This window comes from Pogona vitticeps, chromosome 2 (genome assembly GCF_051106095.1).
Source record: "Pogona vitticeps strain Pit_001003342236 chromosome 2, PviZW2.1, whole genome shotgun sequence".
In the NCBI taxonomy this organism is placed as follows: Eukaryota; Metazoa; Chordata; class Lepidosauria; order Squamata; family Agamidae; genus Pogona; species Pogona vitticeps.
This window is the reverse complement of record NC_135784.1, coordinates 287,479,747-287,492,542: the sequence shown is the minus strand read 5'-3', so window position 1 is coordinate 287,492,542 and position 12,796 is coordinate 287,479,747. Positions and strand designations below refer to the sequence as shown.

The 12,796-nt window shown below is 40.7% G+C and overlaps 1 long non-coding RNA gene across 1 annotated transcript in view; it reads left to right on the top strand.

Annotated features, from left to right (window-relative positions):
* The window catches only part of LOC144586350 (uncharacterized), a 31,396-nt gene extending 26,172 nt beyond the window's left edge, over positions 1-5,224 (top strand). Inside the window, exon 2 of the long non-coding RNA XR_013541131.1 lies at positions 31-5,224. This is a non-coding gene — a long non-coding RNA (uncharacterized LOC144586350). The remainder of the gene's footprint in view (positions 1-30) is intronic.
* The last annotated feature ends 7,572 nt before the right edge of the window (positions 5,225-12,796 follow it).

The following is a 12,796-nucleotide window of genomic DNA, read 5'->3' as shown; positions in this document are numbered from 1 at the left end:
ATGTATTTGTTTGTTTTGAATTAAATACAGGACCAGAATTACCATTAGGCTATGGCTATCAGTTGTACGGAAGTAGTGATGTACTCCGTAGTGATGTACGGAAGTCAGAGCTGGACCATAAAGAAAGCTGACCACCGAAGAATTGATGCTTTTGAATTGTGGTGCTGGAGGAGACTCTTGAGAGTCCCCTGGACTGCAAGGAGAACAAACCTATCCATTCTGAAGGAAATCAACCCTGAGTGCTCACTGGAAGGACAGATCCTGAAGCTGAGGCTCCAATACTTTGGCCATCTCATGAGAAGAGAAGACTCCCTGGAAAAGATGCTGATGTTAGGAAAGTGTGAAGGCAGGAGGAGAAGGAGACGACAGAGGATGAGATGGTTGGACAGCATCATCGAAGCTACCAACATGAATTTGACCCAACTCCGGGAGGCAGTGGAAGACAATGGGGCCTGGCGTGCTGTAGTCCATGGGGTCACGAAGAGTCGGACACAACTAAATGACTAAACAACAACAACATCAGTGGTTCAGGTATCTAGCTGCAGAGCCAGAGGTCAGAAGTTTGATTCTCCACTGTGCCTCCTGTAAGCAGAGCTGATCTATATAGCCTTGGGCAAGCTGCACAGTCCCAAGATGCCCCCAGAAGAAGGAAATGGTAAACCACTTCTGAGTTCTCTCTACCTGGCAAACCCTGGAAAAAAGGTCACCATAAGTCAGAATTAATTGATGGCACATGATTACTATTGTAACTAGAGAGAAGCAGCTGGGGGTTTGTCTCCGGTCACCAAACTTTAGAGGGCAACAAAATCTAGATGTGAATTTAATGAGCAGTGCTAGGAAAATAAATGGCAGCACCTCCTGGCTCTATTTACTTTCCTTTCTATGGACACATTTATTCTTTCTTTGGGGGGGGTGTTACACCACATCTCCATCCTCTTTTTTTATGGGGTGCTTGCAACTTTGCCTCAGAGAAGGATGGATGGGAGATGGTGCCAATTACTCCAGGTACCAAAATGGCTACTTACAACTATAGGTCTAGCTCTATAAGCTAAGAAGTGAAGCTCCCTTCATTTTGAGAAATGCTCAAGTCAGCCCCACAAGTTCCAGTTCTGCTCACACACCAGATTTCATTCAGATCTGGTGCACATCTATAATTTATCTGATGCTTTGGTACCTTACATTCCTTCAACTGAAGGGAGTAAATTCTTCACAGGGCACAACAGAAATGCATAAAGTGTTGTAACTTTAGGCTGGGAACTTTTGAAGGTAGTCTGTATGAGAGACAGAGATTACTTAATTAATGTCAGTTTCAAAGTCAACTTTATCATTAAAAAATTGAGAATTTAGAGTAAATGAAGCACTCACCCTGTCCTAGTCCCAAGAGACCAGCCTCCTGTCTGTTCATCTTGTCTGTTTCAGTCTGAGTTGAATTTTCCTTTTGCAATATTAGTCATATGGCAGCAGTGGTTTTCTGACAAAGCATATGAATTAAAAAACCTGAAAATCACTCCCTTGTGATCAGTATGATGTGCGTACAAAGCTCAGGGCAAACTGGGGACACTGGCTGAGAACTGGGTTTGTGGGAAGGAACTGGCTGGGCAGTAAGACACCTTTTTATAGCCATCATCTCATCACCATTTTAAACTTCTCTCATCCAAGAAACTAATTTATTTCAATCAAATTTTGTGTGTGTGTGTGTGTGCAGTGCAGACTGAAGGCCCAATCCAAAATGACCACACAACAGAGAGCAAAAGGATCTCACACACTGGTCACAACAACAACAACAACATCAACAACAAAACTCTAGTCAAGAGTGGGGTTCCATGGCTAATACCCCATGTACTTTTGGCCCCAATATGGCTTGACCAGTTGGTCTCATGGCAAATTCAGAAATTACATTAAATTAAAAAACAAGATGTGTAGATTTGTATAAAGCCATTGCATAAGCTTTGTCGCTGGATATGTTCCAGGTTTTTCTTTTTCCCTTGAGTGATCGAAATGACTCCTTCTCTGGATGTTTTTCACTGCTTCCTGCAAATTTCTTTGGTGGTTAAAGATCTTTTTGGCTTACATGCTACTTCTAATTTATGCTATTAGTTTTGTGGGTATTTTTCCAGCCACATATTTCTTAACTCTCTAATATGTAGATTCATGTGCCTATAATCATCCTTCTCCATTCAGTGGTCCAGTCATGAACCACAAAGGAATATAAATATTATTCATAAGTAAGCTTCTCCTACTATTAATTTAGCATCTTGACTAAGGATTGGGTAGAACTGCCAGCAAAAACCTTCCAGTTGATGGTCTCTTCTTGCTTTTTCTTTATCTCTGGGACAGGTGGTAATAATGTTTATGTTGGTATAATTTCCTTCCTTCCTTTTTTGGAGAGAAGAAAGTAATAACTTTTATTTTGAGTAGAAGTAAGTGCAAACTATGTAACATTGTTCTGTGCTGAATTTTCACGTTTGAAAACCTTTGCGGCTAAAAGGAGATTAGGGGGCAAAAAGGTTCTGGGGGGGCAGAAAGTTCCCCAGGGGAACAAAACCAGAAGCTTTAGCTGCTATCTGTCATTTAAGTTTCATAAAAGCTACAACAGGTTGTTCTCTCTCTTGCGTTCTTTAACCCATACAATTCTCCATCAGATGATGAACTGTCCTCCACGAGATGCCCTCTTCCAAGAACAGAAAAAGCATCTTAATTTGTTTTATTTATTTATTTCCGATACTTCTTGTGTCCTGGGACAGGGACTCAAGGTGCCTAACAAATGAATCAAAAGGTTCACAAGAAGTGCACAGCTCTGTGCAACAATAGCTTTTTTACCCAGAATGTGGGGAAGTTATTATTAGACTAAAAATCCCAGAGCCTCCCAGTGAGCATGGCTACTGTTGCTGTTGGTAGAGAATTTTGAGGGTTATTGTCAAAAAACAAACAAACAAACCAAACTTCTTCAAGCTCTGATGTTAAGAAAATGTTTTTACCCCTAGGTTATGCTTTTCTTTTTACTATAGGAATTGACTTTTTTTCATTCTTCCCTAATAATATCTTCTGTTTCACCGTAAATTTGGTTTATTAATGCAAATCTGTTAGTTATGTGGACTTTAAATTCATCCGGAATTCTGTTATGATTATATATCGACACAAGGATTTCTTTAGTGTTCTTTTTCAGCTTTATGTTGGATAATAACAATTCTTGATCAGTACCACAATCTGCTTCTGGTCTTGTTTTGGTAGAGAGAATACAGCTTCTCCGTCTCCTGCTTCCAATTATGAAGTCTGTTTGGTTTCTATATGGACCATCTGATGATGTCCATGTGAACAGCCATCTGCTCAGTTATTTGAAACAAGTATTTGCAATGAATAGATTGTTGTCTTCACAGAACTATGTGTGTCATTCTCCTGCTTCATTTCTGTCCTCTAGACCAAATTTTTGGCAACATTTATTTATGCTTTGTTCCCTACTTTTGCATCCCAGTCACCTATGAATATAAACATGTCTTTGGTGTATGAAAGATGGTTATGTTGATAGGTTTTTCATGGAGCCCAATTGGTATTATTCAATCATACCTTGCATTATAGCCTTTAATTGCCTATGCTACATCTTGCCTCAATATTGAGTCATTACATTTCTACTGATATTGTCATTTACAGAGTAGAACAACATTTTGTAGTTGTCTGACTGAAAGTATCCCATTCTAGTTTGGATTACTTTTTAAAAAGAGATTAGGCAAGTAACCTGTGGCTTGCAATGATGGCTGCATATCAATGGTTCCTAGCTTTGGGTAATCCAGATGTTCTTGGACTGCAATTCCCAGAAGCCTTAATCACGAGTTCGGTGGGGTTTCTAGGAATTGCAGTCAAAGAATAGCTGGTTTACCCACGGCTGGGAACCTCTGCTATATATTATCCACAGTCTTGGAAACAATATGCTTCTCAGTGCCAGTGATGGGGCAACATGAATCGGAAGCTGCTATTGTCCTCTTGTGCACTCACCATGAACTGGTTGGCCTCAGTAGGGACAGAATACTAAACTAGACAGGCTTTTGGTCTGATCCAGCACGACTCTTCTCGCCAGACTGAAGAAGTTACTTGGATGAGTAGCAAAATGTTTCAACCTATTAAGAAAGAAGTCCAGTTACCATGACTCAACTTCCAGATAATCTCACCTGGATGATTGAGAATCTTCACAGATATCTTCTCACTTTCTTAGGTACTACAGTACTGCCATTATCACATCTCTTGTTTTATATATATTTAGAATATTCAGAAACTGGCTGGATATTTCAGTGGCTTAGGTATCTGGCTCCAGAAAAAGGAAATAGTAAACCACTTCTGTGTATTTTCTACCTGAACGATGCTGGAAAGAACTGACTTGATGGTGCATGATGATGACAATGAGTAGAATATTTGGATGATTTAAACATCTGTGTTCTCACTGAAATTAACAAATTTACAGAAATACATTTGTTACTACAGCCATTATTAAAGTAGCCAGATATTAAGGAATGTTTAATCTTTTTGACTTCAAAACAATTACTTTTGCATATCCTTGCAATTACAAAATGCCCAGATTTTTATGATTCCTCGTATTGGCTTCCAAATACCGCAAAAGCATAATGGATTATTTCTATTTCAGACTTCATTTGGCAGACTTGACTATTTCAGTCTGTTGCACTCCGAAACAGGTACTCTATTTTGGTTATTTTCAACTCACGGAGTATCTTGTAACACAATTATAGTAGTGCCATTTGACACACACATTTCAGTTCATCATCCACTGATCATTTTATATTGATGTAATATGGAGAACAAGGGTGGTCATCCTCTTCTCTAAAATCTGGGCTCAGTAGACTGTTCAAAATTGCAAACTCTCTCTGAGACCTATTTATGCTTTATACAAAAGATTTGATTTGAGACAGAGTTTATTATTTTACAAGAGACAAAGTACTGCCAACATAGATTTGCTGTTCAAATTTGCTCTTCAGCTCCCATGTCTTCTATTTCTGTTGGAAGATCCATGTTCTTCAAAGAATGCTGGAAACCCCTTTAATTGCTTTTCCTGGTCAATCATATCCACAGTTGCACAGAGACAAACCATCCCCAGATTTTACAGGCATGGTGAAACACCTCCCTCTCTTCAACATCTATCATTCACTGCTGATTTGAACTTGCCATGGGGTTCCATCAGCCCTAGCCCCTGTGACTGATGCATCCATTACCATGGGGGCACCCTGAAGGTCTAGAACACAATTCCTCCTGCTACTGAATTCACAAATAAACTCTTTTCAGTCAGCCATAAGAAGTCAACAGCACAAACCATTTGCTTTTCCTCATCCACATTCACATGGCAAAGACATATGTAAACCATAGATTTCAAGCCACGTTGTGGTCATCTCATGCCTGCGTTATTTCTGCTGACCTCTTTGCTGTCCTAGTTTCATCTGGTCTTTGCTGTTTGAAGATATGTAGGCCAGAGTCAGATGGTACACTGTTGTCCTCCATTTACGTCTATACAAAATGAAATCCTTAGTAATTAATGATCAGGTATTGAACTGGTGATCTGTATACCAGAAGCTACAAGTACTCACGTGCGCCATTGACTTCATTGAACTAGAATGTCCTGTCCTCTATCCACAAAGTAGACTATCCTTCAGAAGCCCTCAGATATGAAATCAGTAAAGAAAAAGATTCTATTAATCTTCAGAGCATACACACACACTTGCTTCCAGCTGGGAACCATATTACTCAACCAAAGTTATGAACTGTGGAAAGGTGGAAGACTTAATGAACTCACCATGATGACCAGAGTGGAAGAACAATCTTGTAGATGTCACTACGAAAGAGAAGACAAACATAAAATTATGCTACAAATGGATCAAGACATAGCTATAGCAATAGGCTTGCATTTGTTTGAGGTTTGGAAGTGACCTCAGGCATTACAAGGAGGAACTTCAGTGCCCAGATACAAATCATAAAGCCATTCATATAAATCCGGCAGTTAAGATCTAGCCAGGGGGCACTCCTGAAAGAGCCACCCTAAAGGAGGTAAGAGTGATGGCTTGTAGACAAAGGGCCTTTTTGGCAGCTGCCCCCAGACTATGGAACACCATCCCAAGTGAGATTTGTCTGGTGCCAACACTGATGTCATTTCAGCACCAGGTCAAAACCTTCCTGTTCCAGAAGATTTTTAATTGAAATAATAGCAACTGTGGGTCCTGATGGCAATTCTTAGAGTATATATTTTAATTGTATTTTTATTGTTTTATCTTTTTATCTTATTTAAATTGTTGTAAGCCACCCAGAGACCTTTGAGTATTGTAGGTGGCATATAAGTTAAATAAATAAAAAAATATAATATAATATAATATAATATAATATAATATAATATAATATAATATAATATAATATAATATAATATAATATAATATAATATAATATAATATAATATATTCACTTAATTCTATATGCTACGCATCATGGTTTAGGTACTCTTAAGAATGCTTAATCAATAGAGGACTTCTTGATTAATGCTTGTCAGAGCTCAGAAGAACAATCCAGACTTTCTCCATTGCAATCATGACTAATAACTCCAGTCCCCAGCAAGGAAAGATACTTTGCTACAACTCCCACTTGTGCCTTTCCCTCTCCCTGTAGCCAGAAAGCAAGACTCTCTTCCATCATATGTTTTTGTAAACATTTGAGCAAACGTGCTCGCCTTTGCAAGTACCTCTACTCAGATGCTTAGAACTAAAGATGGTTTGGTGGTTCATGCTTGTTCGTCCTTCAGACAAACAGGTGTTCCGCAGTTCCCAGCCCCACCTCCTCTGGTGGGCACCCACTCAGAGCAGTGCCTGGGAGCCAGGGCAGGAAAGCTCTGGCACTGCCTCTGAGTGGGCACCCACTTCAGTAGGTGGGGCTGAGAACCATAGAAAAACCTGTTGATCCAAAGAACGAACAGGCACGAACTGCAAACTGGTGGATGCCCATCTCTACTTGTAATACATCTGGTTCACATGCCAGATGACAACTGTGTTGTTCCAGCAGAACTTTAGCATAAGCAACCACTGACGTTCTACTCTACCCATTTTTTTAAAGCCCAATACTACTAAAATGGAAAACATTTCACTTCTGTGTTCTATATTTTTCACTGAACACGAATATATTTCACTGTTCAGTCTTTAATCTATATTAGGGCATCTTGGAAATCCCATTAATGGGGCAGAATGCACAGATGAAAACAAACAACTTGTGAGACAGGAACAGCAGATCTTTCATACCTTAATCCCAAGTACTGTTAAGTAGATCTGTGCCAGAGGTTCCTAACTAGTATATCATAAACTAGGGGGAAAAGTGACTCTTTTCCCCCCATACTTGCTTTGTACCATTTTATACAAAGAGGTACTGTTCATTGTGTTCACTCTTATTCGTTCTTAATATACTTGGCTTTTGATTCTCTGCATCTCTTCAGTAATTATCCCCGATATGTTGACAAATGCAGCCTACGTGATCCAAACGGTGATAGTGGAATGATTTGTTTGTGTACAGCTAGGTCACCCATCAATGAACCATCATTGGCAAATGGAATGGATTCTCTTTCCTCTTCCTATATCAATCAACAAGCTAATGAGATTTGTGTGCATAGAGAACCCCGGAGGCACAATGCAAAATCAATACAAAGCAAACACAATTTTAAAGGCTAAATGAAATAAACAAACTCTCGGTTTAGCATTTAAAGGTGATGATGGGCCAAATTCAATTATCTGCTACCTAGAATCTTGCCAGATTACAAGTATATGATGCCTTGTCTAGGGTGCTTGGCCTCCCACAACGTCATTGCATAACATGTCAGCTCAGAACCATTAATGCACAAATCAGTAACTGGATGAGTTATCTCATGTAATAAAATACAAGATCAAAAATGTCAGCTTTTCATATGGGACAGATTACTATTTTTTCCTTGCCAGTTTCGTAGCCATTTGGTTAAGAAACCTGTGGTTAATGTCATAATACAATCACTATACAAATCACTTACCTCTATAGAGCTTTCATGGGACGTGGTGGTGCTTCAGGTTAAACCACAGAAGCCTCTGTGCTGCAAGGTCAGAAGACTAGCAGTTGTAAGATCAAATCCACGCGACAGAGTGAGCTCCCGTCACTTGTCCCAGCTCCTGCCAACCAAGCAGTTCAAAAGCGTGCAAATGCGAGTAGATAAATAAGTACCACCGTGGTGGGAAGGTAAACGATGTTCCATGTCTAGTCGCACTGGCTACGTGACCACGGAAACTGTCTTCGGACAAATGCTGGCTCTACGGCTTGGAAATGCGGATGAGCACCGCCCCCTAGAGCCAGACACGACTGGGCTAAATGTCAAGGGGAACCTTTACCTTTACCTATAGAGCTTTCAGAATAGCTAATAACACCATAATGAACAACAGGAGCGGTGAGTAGACAGGCTAGTAGTGATGATGAATATGATAAGAGAATGCCTGTAAATATATACGTACAGTAAATCTCCCTCTCAGGAAAAGTGGGTTTTTTCATTTCAGCACGGTGAAACTCGGGTTTTTGACAGAGTGACTGGCAAGATGTAAGTAACAGACAGCTGAAGATCCCTGCTATCGTGTGCCATCCTACCCAGCAAGAAAAAGGATAGAAGACCAATGGCTAAAGGTGAACCTTACATATTGTAACTAAAGACAAAACATGGAAGAGTTTCTTTTTCATAATCTTTGTATTTATTCTATTCTATGTGTATGTTTTGGTGGGTTTGGAGAGGATATTGTCTGCCTCTATGGGGATGTGTATCTAGGTGGGCAAGGAGGTAAACTTTGAGACTGTGCTAGTGTTCCACTGGACTGTGTGGGTGTTTTTTTGTTTTTTGTTTTGTTTTTTGCTGTTAGTTGTACTGGTGCTTGCTCTTGAAGTAGATTGATTATCTGTTGTCATGCCTCTCTACTTTTTTTGGGGGGGGGGGATTCTTTAGGACTTTTGGACTACCAGAAAGCATAAATGGGGAAACCCAGAACAAATGGCTTGAAAGAGGTTTTCCCTTTTCTGTAAAATGAAAGGACAGGCATACAAAAAATATGAGAATGAAAAAGGCACACCTGAAAGAACCCAAAATAAAACAAACAAGAAAAAATGGTTGTTGTGGGTTTTTCGGGCTTCTTGGACATGTTCTGGAGGTGGGTTTTCCTAACGTTTCGCACAGTTTGCTGTCCTCTGAAGATGCCGGCCACAGAGACTGGCGAAACGTTAGGAAAAACCACCTTCAGGACACGACCAAGAAGCCCGAAAAACTCACAACAACCATTAGATCCCAGCCGTGAAAGCCTTCACGAAAACAAGAAAAATTTTGTGATACACATCTTTACTAATAACTGCTTCTAAGCGATGACAAACCTCAACAGCATCTTAAAAAGCAGAGAGATCACCTTGCCAACAAAAGTCCGAATAGTCAAAGCTATGGTTTTTCCTGTCGTGATGTATGGAAGTGAGAGCTGGACCATAAAGAAGGCAGACCGCCGAAGAATTGATGCCTTTGAATTGTGGTGCTGGAGGAGGCTCTTGAGAGTCCCCTGGACTGCATGGAGAACAAACCTATCAGTTCTAAAGGAAATCAACCCTGAGTGCTCACTGGGAGGACAGATCCTGAAGCTGAGGCTCCAGTACTTTGGCCATCTTATGAGAAGAGAAGACTCCTTGGAAAAGACCTTGATGTTAGGAAAGTGTGACGGCAAGAGGAGAAGGGGACGACAGAGGATGAGATGGCTGGACAGTGTCTCCGAAGCAACCAACATGAAATTGACACAACTACGGGAAGCAGTGGAAGATAGGAGGTCCTGGCATGCTCTGGTCCATGGGGTCACGAAGAGTCGGACACGACTAAACGACTAAACGAACGAAGAGGGAGCTTCCTCATGCTCCTGAGAAAAATTCTGCTGTGATAGTTGCCATACAACAGTCAAAGTGAAGGAAGAGAAACCATATATCCAGTACATGCTGGAAAGCCACATGTAGGGCCTGCTCTACCGTTAGGCATTAGAGCCTAACCCCGAAGGTGTTGCAGGGCAATGTGGTGAAATTGGGGTGTGCTGCACAGCTTGCCATCTGGCCCTAAAAACACTTGATTGATGCTCTCAGGGATATTGAGAATGTTGTTCGGTCACCAGTATTTTCAAGTCGGATTCCATAGCCAGTGCAGCCAGCTTTTTATTAAATGTCCTAGAGCTAGGCCAACATGGGTCACACATACAGGATAACTGCTTTTTAATTTGAAAATCGTGTTATGTCATACGAATGTGTCTTACATTCCTAGGAAACATCTTAATCCTTCATCTCACCCACTATCAGGATCTTCTTAATATTTTTTCCAGGTTGTGCCCCTCCCCTTGCATTTTCAGACTACAAACCTGGAGATTTCAGGGCCAGTTAAAATATCAATCCAGTGATGTGGAGGCTGCCAACATGCAATTGTGTGATAGGCATTTTGGACACCTGGCATGATATTTGAAAGGCTACCAACAAGTGTTAATCTGCAGACTTTTTTTCAGCCTTCTCATAACCTTTGTTGTGTCTAAATCACCAATCAATATAGACAGGGGATGAGCTAGCGAGCTACTTCTGACAACCTCTGATTGGTGATAATCACAGAATGTAAGAGCTTTTTTCTCCACTGGCTGCCACTTCCTAAACATTGTGATGTAGCACCAGTATAGTGCTATGTGACTGACTTTTCCTTCAGAAGATATTCCATTCAGACCTCACTTTGAACATGAAACAACCGACCGTTCTCTCAGCCTCGCCTCTCCACTTCCCCCATTCTCACTGTTTCAGTTTAAGGAGGGCAAAACGTGTCCACAGTTCTAAAGTTTACTGTAAGGAGTCCTAAGACAATGTTAAATTGTGAAATGCTTTGGAAATGAATACGCAGAAAATGTTAAAGAATGTGACATGGAGGACCCAAAGACAACAGAGACTCAGGCCTCAGACAGTCAGTTTATCATGTGAAAATAACTGCAGCTTTGGAAAGAATGATCTGATGGTTCCAACTGGCCAAGAATCTACTCTTCTTCTAGCTTAAGTAACACAATTTTCCTGAGGGCTTCCATTATGCCAGGTGCAGTATTTCTCAATCCAATATGATTAAGGAAGAACGATGCCAGGACTGCATTGTCAGAATTCTGATTTTAAAGCATGGCTTTCAAGTCAGCTTTAGCGGGATGGCCTCCAGCCTGCTGTCGTTGGAGAGGCAGGGGCAGAATAATCTTTTTCCATGTTCCTTCTTTCTGCTTAGATACTGGGTGTTCATAAATGCCAGTGTTTGTCAGGAGGATACTACACGTGTTCCTGCAAGGCAGCTTCACGTGATTAAAAGCTAAACGTGGGCACACACAAGAATGGATTATCATACCTGCCTTTCAGAAGTGGGCGTGCATAAATTGTTTTCCCTCTCTATAGTTTGAAGTCTCAAAATATTGAAAGGGATGAACAGCCATCAGAGGAACAATTGTTAGTTGTGATGATGGTGGCGGCGGCAGTAGCAGAAGCAGCAGCAATGGCATTTTCTGAGAACTCATCCAAAGTTGTGTACAAAAGTGAAAACACAACAACTCCGTCAGATAAAAATCCAGCCATCAAGCTATAACAAATGTAGAGCCACACGCGGCCCAAATAAAATGTTACCATTTTAAAACAGCAGGCAGAAAATTATAAAGGCAGCAAACTTAAAAGGACACAAGAATATGGTGAGACAGAAAATGCCTTTTTTAAAAAAGCAAAAAAAAAAGCAAAGTGTGCTGCTTATATACCGCTCCATAGTGCTTAAAGCACTCTCTGGACAGTTTACACTTTAATTATACAGATGACACATTCCCTCTACAGCAAGCTGTGTACTCAATTTGCTGACCTCAGAAGGCTGGAAGGCTAAGTGAACCTCAAGCCAGCTACCTGGGACAGAACTGGGTGGTGAGCAGAGTTTTGGCTGCAGTACTACAGTTTGACCACTATGCCATGAGGCTCCTAAGAGATGCCTGAAGACAACGAAAAAGTAAGAAACCTGATGGAACACCAAAGATAAGACATTCCCAAAGGGCCCCAGCCATCTAATTTCACGCATCCCTAGTATGGAAAGCAGGGATTTTAAATTTCATGTGACTCAGATAGTTTTAAGACAATCATCTTCCACAATACAAGTGGTTCTAAAGGTTAAGACCAGCACTTTGAACTGAATCTGGAAGCTGAAGTAAATTTAGAGTAATATCAGCTGACGACACAAGCACCAAACAGTACTAGTCTCTAGCCCAGTCACTAGAAAAAAGTTTGTTCATACAGACAAATATATTAAACACATGTGTCCACACCTCCTTGGTTGATCATGGCATTGATTTGGTCATTTTATGCTGCCAGTGACCTCCACTAATGTCTCTGTGTTGGAGATAATAAGGAGGTGGAGAAGATTAAATTGTATGCCACTGTTAGATTTAAAGTGTTTACCACCATAAATTACTTCATCAATGTTTGAACTGTATACTTGTTTGCTTGTCATGCTACATCACAAAATTACTTACCCATTTTAAGCAGGGGCTGCTTTAACAATAAGCTGTCTGGATAGCTCAGTGCATTAGGTATCTGGCGGAGAGTTCAGTTCCACACTGTGCCTCCTGTGAGTACAGCCAACCTGCATGGCCTTGGGCAAGCAACACAGTCCCAGGATGCACCCTGAAGAAGGGAACGGTAAACCATTTCTGAGATCCTCTATCTAGAAAATGTTGGCAAGGGTCATCATAAGTCAGAACTG